Source organism: Prenolepis imparis, unplaced genomic scaffold (assembly GCF_030444845.1).
Source record: "Prenolepis imparis isolate NDT839.2.m4 unplaced genomic scaffold, iyPreImpa1.0 SCAF_4, whole genome shotgun sequence".
NCBI classification, from domain to species: Eukaryota; Metazoa; Arthropoda; class Insecta; order Hymenoptera; family Formicidae; genus Prenolepis; species Prenolepis imparis.
In genome coordinates, this window is record NW_028141162.1 from 7,682,050 (window position 1) to 7,694,118 (window position 12,069).

At 34.2% G+C, this 12,069-nt stretch overlaps 1 long non-coding RNA gene across 2 annotated transcripts in view; it reads right to left on the reverse strand.

The window, feature by feature from the left end:
• Positions 1 to 2,779: 2,779 nt before the first annotated feature.
• Positions 2,780 to 12,069, reverse strand: part of LOC145934869 (uncharacterized) — a 103,558-nt gene continuing 94,268 nt past the window's right edge. The window contains exons 1-2 of one of the 2 annotated variants that reach the window (XR_014425122.1): positions 11,546 to 11,717; positions 2,780 to 2,959 (exon numbers count right to left, since the gene is read on the reverse strand). This is a non-coding gene — a long non-coding RNA (uncharacterized LOC145934869). Of the gene's footprint in view, positions 2,960 to 11,545; positions 11,718 to 12,069 lie in introns of those variants that run through there. The other variant, XR_014425123.1, reaches the window with a different exon arrangement.

A 12,069-nucleotide genomic window follows, 5' to 3' on the forward strand; every position in this document is an offset into this window, starting at 1 on the left:
AAAAATTCCTTTTAATAGGATTTTGTTATAGTCGGATTATTTATGCCAGATAGTATCGCTCGCGCGCGTTAATTCGTCAACATTTAATAGAAGTTGATGGATTTTGCAGTACGAAAGAAATAATCTGATTCAATCAGATATCAAAGAATCTTTTTCATTGAAAAATTAAATTATTGATTAATATTATAAAGAGTTGTCGAATATGCAAAGTCGATTTTATGTAGATTTATTTTTTTTTTCATCGAAAGCTTCTCATTAAGCTTCTCCAACTGATCATTAATTAATGGCCGTTGCTGTATTGATTAGCATCACTGAAATTTAGATTAGAGTCGATCACTCGCGCGTGCCACAAACTTCGCCGACGTCCTATTTCCGGCACGCGCCTACCAACTTAATTACTATTATCGTCCACGAGCTGATTCGATAGAAACAATTTTGATAATGGCAGTTCGTTACCGGGGGATGCTCTGAAATTTCGCGTCGCAAGAAATTTCATAGCTCCGGGCGACCGGCGCACTCGTCAACCCGATCACGTGCCACTCCATGAGACGGCCCGCTTTGTTGTCTGAAAATCCGACTAATGAAGTCTCGTTAAATCGGCAGGATCGATATCACGATTCGCACCGATGTGCCCGCGCGAATTCGACGCGCGTCCCGAACAATAACGATAATATTAATAATAGTTGTGGTAGCAAAATAGCAGAGCGTGCAACAACCGTGTCCTCATTAACAATATTGTTAACGAAATTCACGACAATTTCTCGTGTTGCAAGTAAAGTGCAATAATTAATGACATTTGCATGACCGCGCAGTGAACCTCATCGCTATCAGCTCGCGATCGTTAAACCAATTATGAGGATATAATAATCAGATTATTATTGTACAGTGTAACAACGAAAAAATAGATCGAAAAATAGTTTGGATACACTGAGCATCGCATGCGGTCGATATTTTCGGAGTAATCATCGTTTTAGCGACATAATATTCCAATTTTCTAATAATAAGACCGCAAATCATTAGCGTTTCGAATGAATACGCGTGTGTATTTCTATTCACTAAAATCTCTATAATAAAACTTTACAGAGCGAAGTAAATATGAGATGGATTAGTGTATAATACTAGGCAATAATGTCGACAAACCGATACGTTATCAACCATGACAGTTCAAAGGAGAAATTTGAATAGCACCCTTTGTATATTTCCGCAATGCAATCCCCCAAGCTGCTATGACAACATCTCTCTCCCTTTCCCTCTATATCACACGGTTCTCTTCGCGAATGCAAATATCTGATGCATGAAAAATATTCATTATCGTGTATTTTGTAATTTTCTAATTGCATCTGATACTATCGGCGATATAAGGCGGCGAATTTGACATAACGTCTTGGCCGTCTCGTTAGTTCGAAATAAAAAGCGCATACCTCGAAATATATAGCAAATTGGAAAATACGGAATTACATTCGCTCTCCACTATCAATTATGCCATATTCCCACGCTCTGCGCCCAGATTTAATCTAGAAACGTCAGCCAATGGGCATCGTCGCTACGTGACCGGGCAAAATTAGCTCGCGCGTTGGAAATTATAAATATCGCGAAATGCTGCGGGATTCCCTGCGATTCCCCAATATTGCCGAAGGCAACGGTGGAGAGACGATAGGACGCAGATGTCGTTTGTGGTATCAGGTATACGCATTGTCTCCGACCGAGTACACTTTTATTTAACCATCACTACGATAGGTAGATAGCTAGAGCTGAGAAAAGTCGTGCTTGGAGAAGCGCGATATAATTTTGTAAAGAGAAGAGTTTTCGAAATTAACCTTTCAGAATATATAATCGTGACAGGAAAATAACTTTATTTTCACACGATTGTGTATGTGTGTTCGATACACACGTCATAGATGTAATTATTGAATGCACGATGCAGCGATATTTATGTCGCATCGCAACGTATTAGAGAAATGAACGCGTCATCAGCAGTTAATTTCGATTGTCTCTATTTCAAAAATGGTGAACTCGTGACATTCTTTCAAATACAGTTTTTCTTAGCCGTTCCCATAATAGCCATCGTTGAAAGAAGATACGATGGTCAGAGATAATCTATGTGAAGGAAATTCAGAAATAAAACCAGAGACAGCTAATGCTAGATCGGATTAAATATGCTGCTGTGCACTTTAAATCTGTTAATTCTTAACAATACAATTGTATTATAGTACTCTCCGCAGAAATAAAACCAGCCGTACTTTTATCGGATCTTTCTAAATTTATCAACCTATCGCTCCGTACAGAACATTGTAATTATACAATTGCGATTACTATGATCTTTCATCGCATGTACGTGTATAATGTACATATGTCCTGATATGTATATACATATAATGAACGTATATAGCAGTAATGAGATTGATGACTTACAATTAACATGTCTTTTTTCGAAAGGAATGTTATAATATTTTAAATTCGATTAATATTTTTAACAATCATCTCAGCTGATTTTTGTCAAAAAACATTAATCGTGGATAAGATATTATAACATATTATTATTTAGTATTTTCAACATATTATATACACCCCCATTACTGCTATAGAAATGTTATAAAATAAACAATTTCTTACTCACCGATACGTAGCGAAGTTGTAATACACAGCACATTGATCTGAAAACAAAGTATTCAAATTATGTATCATATACATATGTGTGTGTCGAATATCTCATAAACAGTTTTTAAAAAATGCAATTTAGAAAAAATGTTTTTATTTTGCATACCTCACAGATGCCCCGTTGTCGCCCGATGCCTCCCCGGGCCTCCTCCTCCTCTCTTGGTCCTTCGTAGCACTCACGACACTCGCGAAAATACGAATAATTATTTGCCCGAAACTTTACACGGCACTCCCGACGCGCGATACTTTACACGGCACTCCCGACACGACGCGTGAATCGCACTGTGTATCGCAATGCTACCTGTAACAAATAAAATACATATATGTATTAGAATAATCTTATTATTTCGCATTATAACATACACAATATAAATGTGTAAGCTAGAATTAACAAGATATATCCACGGATCGCAACACATTCGCGCGCGCGACAACAGATTAAGTTGGGTTATGTTGGTAAGAGATTTTGCATTGAATTTTTCGCGAAATATGCGTTTCGAACAATTACGACTACATATTAACGTTGAAATTATGATATGCGATTGATAAATATTACAATACAAAAGGTTAGAAATCGTTTCTAACGATTATGCTTACTAATTAATCACAGCGGGACGCAGCTCCAACTGCCTGATACTCGCGGCGTTTCGGTAATGGCCGCGGCTATTCGCTATTCTACAAACATCGGCAACTTCATTCCAATAGCGCGCGCGATACTATATACATACATGACTTATATAATATTAATAATTAATTAAAACTCGAAGGAGATTCGTTCGAAAAGATATAGCTTTAGAAAGAAAAAATATTAATCGAGAATAAGGTATTATAACATATTATTTACAACGTATTACTATTTTATAACTTTTACCATATTATTATTTTAAAATTTAATTAGCAAATTATAACATACACAATATAAATATAAATAGGTAACCTAGAATATTTAATTAGCAAATTTTATTAATATTTTTTGACAGAAAAATCAGCTGATTAAGAGACATTGAGAGAGAGAGAATGTCTCTTTCTCCGCAATAATATTTTCTCTCTCGTATTCATAGAAATGTTTTCGAGATGTCTTGTGTATTTGAAGCTTGATTATTGTAAAAAATAATTAATTTGTTATATAATTAATTTGTTGTATAATAATTAATTTGGATAATTTGTCAGTGTATCTACCGAGCAATCACGTCTGATTAATGTCTTATATTACTACTGAAAAAAAATTAATTGAAGCTCTACATGACATATATGATTAAAACGTCAGCTGATTAAAGCGTTAATTTACTAATTAATTTTTAAAATAATGTTATAAAAATTAAAATAATATAATATGTATTAAATAATAGGTTATATAATACTTTAAACTCGATTAATATTTTTGACAGTTATCAGCTGATTTCTGTCAAAAAATATTAATCGAGAATAAGATATTATAACATATTATTTACAACATATTACTATTTTAATTCTTTAACATATATTATTATTTTAAAATTTAATTAACACATTAACGCTCTAATCAGCAAATTTCTGTGAAAAAAATTAATCGCGTTTAAACAAACTTTATATTATTTTTTTTTAAATATCATTTTTTAAAACATAAAACCGAAAAATGGGGCGCGCGTAGCATGCGCTTGTGTTGTTCTAATGAATATATAAATCTATGAAATTGATTTAAGGTCTCCAGAATCATTTAAATACCTCATTTTTTATTGTTAGAAATTTATGGAATAATTATTTTGTCTATGATTGCCATGTAACCCTTCTAACGACCAACGTGCTCGACATCATAATTTATCGCAAATTGCAAACTGCAGTGAGAATTTAATTGCACGATAACTGCAACTCTCTTCTGGTCAAAACCTCGGTAACCATAGTTTACTCGTAATAACTTGGTCGTGTTGCATTCTAAACTGCAGACAGCAGATTTACGAAGAAAAAGAGAACAAATGGTCGTAATATAGCTTGTGCGCAATAACATTCTGTTAACACGAGATGTTCGATGAAAATTAGATAACAGTCTCGCTAAAAGAAGCTCGAGCTTTACATCTCTCTCTCTCTCTCTTTCATTTTCTCTCTCTTTCATTTTCTCTCTTTTTCTGTATCTGCCACGCTTTTTTCTTGTAGTAAAAATTGTGATTTATGAACCACGATTACGCCAATTAAATTCCTGAAAAATTACTGCACCCGACGCGAACAGCCCAAACCACTTTAGTAACGAGCGGCGGGTCATGTTGAGAGCAATTTTATGTTGAAATTTGCTTCCTTTACAGGTACAAAGTCTAACGTGTATGAGGGTAGCTTGCGCTCAACGATTCTTTCTCAAAGTGTCGCATAAACGCGAACGTTCCTTTAAATTGCACGTTTACATAGGAGAAAGATGGTACCAACGACGCAAAACCACGCGACAACTCGCTCGATTCTATCCTTTGAAGTTGATCCCTGGCCATGTCTATAGGTTATGCTAAAAGTTCTACGTGTGCGATACTCTCTCTAAACTCCAAATCGTATTTTTTTCTTAAATAACACAATCACTGTGACATTGTCAATGAACTTTGATCGCGTGTTTAAACTCGTGTAATAGTATTAAAAGCTACGTGAGCAAATGCAAGAGTTTAATTATAATAAAATTATATTTGAGTTTCTTCTATCTTTTTTCTCTGTATTATATATAATAAACTTGTGCTAATCTTATAATAAGAGATATTAAATTATTATTTCTGTAATACGCTACAACTTGCAACAAATTTCGCATCTTACATAATACTTGCTAATCTTTTCTTCTATTATTACAAATTCTATTATACCTTAATCTAAATTATTATTAGTTTATATACAAGATTTTTTTATTTCTTACTAATTATCCCATCATTCCTCGACGTCCATTCGTACGTAAGCGTCACGGAAAAATTAGAACAGATACAGGTGGAAAGATTACTTGTTGTAAGCGGTTGCAACGCAGCCGGTTCAGAATGCAGCTCTTCAATTAAGGATAGCATCGAGCGTATGTCGCGCATTGGAATTGCCGGACCGGATTTACGTGGTTTTCAGGACGAGGCATGCACGTAGCGCGCCCGAAAGATGCAATTATACGTGGATATCCGCCGGTGGAACTCCACCGGGGTGTGAGCAACCACTCTCTACCCCTATTCCGACAAACGTGTTCGCGTGTGCAAACGATGCGCACTCGCGTGAACGCTGCGCGCATGCCGACGCACACCGATTGCATTGCATGTAAACCCCGGAAACTACGTGCACGCACGCGAGAAATATATACAAATATACGTATATATACTTTAAATACATAACTAGTTTATGCGTATATGTACATACGCACACACAGCGACGTATACATATATGTAATACGCGTGTACGCATATTACATATACGTGTGTATGCGCAAGCTGAGTATACAACTGCTCGTGCAAATATACACATATAGATATATGCATAAATATATATGGGATACATCCTCGGGAGATATTGTCGTGCGTGTACATACGCTAACTGGATTTCGGTGCGTGTACGTGCGTCGACTTGCGTGCACGCATGTGCATTCGCTCTCCTAAAGACTCTTCATCTCCAATTGTGCGACCACTCAAATCATTTTACGCACGACAGAGCTGTTTTCTCAATCTCCGATATGCATCCCGTAATTTCGATAATGGATGTATATATACTTTTACACGTGTAAATTTTGTACGTAAATTAATCTTGTTATCGGAAATATTTTAAAAGAGACTCTTCTATTGTTACGTTTCATCGTATTGTATATAGATAATATTGTATTATATATATTTTATACATTGGGGAGTGGAATATTATTTGATAAGACAGAAAGATAATTAGAGAATAAAAATGGACCAATGCATTTGAACTGCGTGCGCTGCACTTATCGTTTAGCCAACAACGAATATATATCAACGACAGCGCATGCATTCGGTTGAACTGTAAATAATCGTCGACGCCAAAACTCACCGCGATTTACGATCCGTATTCGGCTATATTTTTCTCACAGGCTATGAATATTTGCGTTTGCGATGTATGATAAAGCGCGATTAAATACTAATTTATAAACTCTTTCTAAATTTTTTATAAAGCAAAAATAAGATGCACATTAGATTATTTATGTGGATATACATATATAGAGTCAATGATCACCAGCAGATTAGTAACTTATTCTTCGCCAAAATTTGACAGAGAATTACATCGCCCATTTGTCCGACACTCCCAATCATTCCGCTCGAATTCATATCAATGCGTCAGCCTTCGTATTGCCTGAAATTTCCAACTACTACATCAAACGAATTCCGCAGCCAGAGACGAGCTGGCGCAACATCTATTCGCATGTCAAGAGTCTTCGCCGGCCCCGGAAACGCAGGGCCACAAGCATGCGAAACTTCTACCCGCTGCGTTCGCATTCCTTCGTGAATTATCCGAACGCGCAACGTCATCCCCTTCGTCCGAGGGATGAAATTACCGATATTATCGTTCGCGGAGAGAAAGAGAGCGCGAGAGCGAACGGAAGGACGAAGCGCGACTTCATATTCATGGTAATTGCCGGGGCTGGAGATCGCGAGACGCGTCTCGGGCGTAGTTTATAATTAATTCATTGGATTAAATTTTACGCCGTGTACCTAGTATGCATTACCTGCGTGCTCCCTGTGCGACCCTCGGGTCGCAACGTCGGTGCAATGGTGCGCTTTTCTCTTGCGCGTGACCCTTCTTCTATCACTCCAGGGCCAGAGTACCACACCCTTAAACCCCGCCGCCGGCGGCATTACCTTCGGCATCGCATTTTTCTCACACTATACGTGTGTATGTATGTACTCGGTCCTCCCTCACCTCTCTAACACGGAACTCTCTGCAGATTCACTTCGCCACCTCCCTCGCCTGCACTGCGGCGAAGATGGAAGTCTTATCTCTCTTGGCGAGAACGCGACCAAAAAAGCGAGGAGCGGTATTGTAGACGCGAAGAGGCGATGGGGAAAGATAAACTAAACTTTTACGAACAAACATGGAAATGCTAGTCAGGCAGAGAGAAGAAAGTGCAACACAAAAGAGAGAGGATGGAAATAAATTTGAGATTAAAAGCCTTATATATGTTATATATGTATATTAAAGAGAAGAATAGAGTTATATATATAGAGAAAGCAAAGTTTTCTCCTTAATGCGCGTACATTTACGTGGATAACCGTATTTTCGTCTCGAAAGCATCACAGGCATCGGTATGCCTAAATTAAATCATGAATACCGACAGCATCGCACTTGTAACTTCACGTCTCTTTCTGACAAGCGACCCACCTCCACCTCGACACGGTACGTTCCCAAGAGGAATACGGCAAGAGAGCGAATTACGGAAGTTCGTCGCACGGGGTTGAAGTTTCATTTTAGAATGACGGTCGCATTCGTATGGAGAAACGTAGATATAGAGAACGATTTAAACGGAAAGAGCGGTACAAGAGCTTAGACGCGGCTGGTTCCGAGGACTGACACTCGCAGCGAAGCGGAAGAGAGCAGCGGAATTGCGAGGAGGGCGGTGGATGATTCGATTTTCGATGTGCGTATATATATAAAATCGTTCCGCTGCTCCTGAAACCTCTATCCCTACCGGCGGCCTCTCGTACCCAAACGTAAGAGAGCACCGGCTCAATCGCGGAGCAAAACGACTCGAAAAGTGCGATGCAAATCGATCGATTGTCAGAGACGAGCTCGGTATTGCGACGGCTGCATCCATCGGGAAGTCGGACGCATTGAATCTCGGATCACCGTCACGAGAAACCGATATTGAACACCGGTTTCATTCTTGTTCAAATTGCAGGGATTCTACCTCTTTCTCTCTTTCTGCCTTCTGTACGAGAGAACTGGTGTTTTATTCGGGCGCGCATAATTACTTATTTAAAGAATGTAATTAATCTTTACTGTGTCGAAGTGTCATAATTTTGAAATCGTTATTCACGTAATATCATATATAATTTGATCGATAAATAATAATCACATCTTTTATAAATATTTAAGTATTTATAAAAGAAAATTCGCGAGAATATACAAAGATAAAACTACATATAATAATAAATTGAAATAGATCAATTTGATATAATAAATACAAAATATGAAGGGTCAAGTATGAATAGGGTTAATATGAAGCTATATTCTTATTAGTCCTATTCATATCTTATTTTGTATAAAGATAAAATATCACTATAAGAAGTCGAGAGAAATTTCTGTCGTCAGAGCGACAGAAAATCCGAATAAACAATCAAGAAGTTGTATTCACGCGCGGCGCAAATTTGTCGCAACACTACAAATTTTCTCCTCATTAGCGCCGGAACGAGAAAAATGTCCGGCGCAAGAATTGCGTTTTGAAAATTTCTACAAATGAAATGCCATCGGCGTACTGTTCGTCTTAATCAACTCGGAATAACCGTGAGAAAGATCGGAAGTCTGTGTGTGTGAACTGCTCGTAAACTTAGACGCTATAAAATTCAACCTGCTTGCCCATGCGCGGGAGAGACATAAATAAATCATACGTTCATGTAAATCAACCGAAACCGTTTGCGAATTCGCAAAGTTAGATATATGTATTATGTACACTTCTAAAACTTCGAAATGTCAATTCGTATGATCCTTTCTTACGTCATTTATACATCAGAAAATTTACTATCGCAAAAATAACTGAGAGATAAATCTCCGGCAAAGAAAATAAAGATTATTTTAAACACATATGTAAGTTTATAGAAATTATTATTAAATAAAAACTATACTTTTCAAAGAATGTCTACATGAGTTGGTCTTCGCTAAAAATAAAAATTGAGTTTTTAAGTAAACAATGGTATATATCATATTTTTATTTTTAAAGATAGATATGTGAAAAATAATATAAATATAATTTTATCGATGTTTTTTAAAAGAAGTTATTTAAAAAATTTAGAATTTTATCTTGTTTCAAAAAATATATATATTCATGCAGAAATGAATATCTATACATATATATCTATACATGGTTTATTGTATTACAATATATAATATGATGTTACTGAGCAAAATAATTTTGCCCGTGCGAACAATTTATCATATGTAAAGGATGAAGAAAACAACGCGCGGCATGTGATATCGGATATAGAGTATCTGAAGCGTTCGTACTTTTTGTTACAAATACTATTTTGAAGAATGATTTATGTGACATTAAGGTACACATCACTGCGGAAATTGAGAACCCGAAAAACCATCCGCCGTTATCACACTGTAAACCGTGCGAAGCTGAAGATCGCGCAGTTTCCTTATTCATCGTTTTCTTGCACGACGTCAACTAATATCGACGGATATAAGCCATCGATAAAAAAATATAAAATAAACCGACGCGCAGTATACTTTTAATGTAAAACGTTTACTGAAAACGCGATTATATTTTCTCGCACTCATATCTTCAAAAATAAAGAGAAAAGAAAACTATTATTTTCGATTTAATATTAAAAATCTGTTTTTACTTAAATAAATTTTAATTAAGTTAATTATATATTAAATAAATTTTAGTAAGTTACGAATATTTTATAATAATTATACATGAGTAACTAATCATACATTAAAACAAAATCAATATGAAACGTCAATCATTTCGAAGCTTATAACACATTCGAAAGATGTTTCGATAGTTTGACATCTTAATTTTTAGCAAAATATTTTTTTCTATCGTTGATCTTAAAGAGTGCTTATATTTTTGGTATAAAACGACAACATAAATAGAAAAAATATTAATTGTACAACAATATAAATTTTATAAAAAATATTAAAATTCTCTATTGTATATATTTTATTATATTTTCTCGCACTTATATATATATATATATATATATATATATCTTATATCTTCAAAAATAAAGAGAAAAGAAAACTATTATTTTCGATTTAATATTAAAAATCTGTTTTTACTTAAATAAATTTTAATTAAGTTAATTATATATTAAATAAATTTTAATAAGTTACGAATATTTTATAATAATTATACATGATTAACTAATCATACATTAAAACAAAATCAATATGAAACGTCAATCATTTCGAAGCTTATAACACATTCGAAAGATGTTTCGATAGTTTGACATCTTAATTTTTAGCAAAATATTTTTTTCTATCGTTGATCTTAAAGAGTGCTTATATTTTTGGTATAAAACGACAACATAAATAGAAAAAATATTAATTGTACAACAATATAAATTTTATAAAAAATATTAAAATTCTCTATTGTATATATTTTATTATATTTTCTCGCACTTATATATATATATATATATATATATATATATATATCTTATATCTTCAAAAATAAAGAGAAAAGAAAACTATTATTTTCGATTTAATATTAAAAATCTGTTTTTACTTAAATAAATTTTAATTAAGTTAATTATATATTAAATAAATTTTAATAAGTTACGAATATTTTATAATAATTATACATGATTAACTAATCATACATTAAAACAAAATCAATATGAAACGTCAATCATTTCGAAGCTTATAACACATTCAAAAGATGTTTCGATAGTTTGACATCTTAATTTTTAACAAAATATTTTTTTCTATCGTTGATCTTAAAGAGTGCTTATATTTTTGGTATAAAACGACAACATAAATAGAAAAAATATTAATTGTACAACAATATAAATTTTATAAAAAATATTAAAATTCTCTATTGTATATATTTTATTAAATATATTTTAAGTATTTTATTTAAGTATTTTATTTAAGTTATTTTAAAATAACATCTTAAATATTTGATATGCATTACACACAATGTACATAATACAAAATAAATCCTGCCATGGCGATAAACGAGAATTTAATTTCTCGAATAAGTAATAAATTAAATAAGTTATAAATTACTCACCATCCTCTCCGTCATCGCTACCTCTCTGGATTTCCAATCTTATGTTCATGCTTTGCTGTTTCTTCTTTATAGCACTCATGCCTCTCTCACAAAAATACGATTAATTACACTCGCACATTAATCAGCAAAATATAATCGCGCGAATCTTTACACAGCACTTCCGACATTAATTACCTACACGGCGTTCTTTATTATATTGCAGTTCTTTTGACACTCTAAAATACTTGACACTACTTTGCGTATACGCAAATAGAATTAATGACAAATTAAAACGCGATGAATCATTTGAAAATATATATGTATAACGGAATCTCAATATTGCATACGCGCGCGATGCATTTCGACACCTAACTTAACTTAATCCGAGAAATAAATATGTTATTCTTATTTCCAATACATAAATTGCGAAATACGTACTTCGAAATAAATAGTCAACGGGTTTATGAATCATTAATTATAGTAATCATAAGAATAATCACGTTTGTAGAAACGAAATCCGACGATATTCAAAGCGACTACCTGTT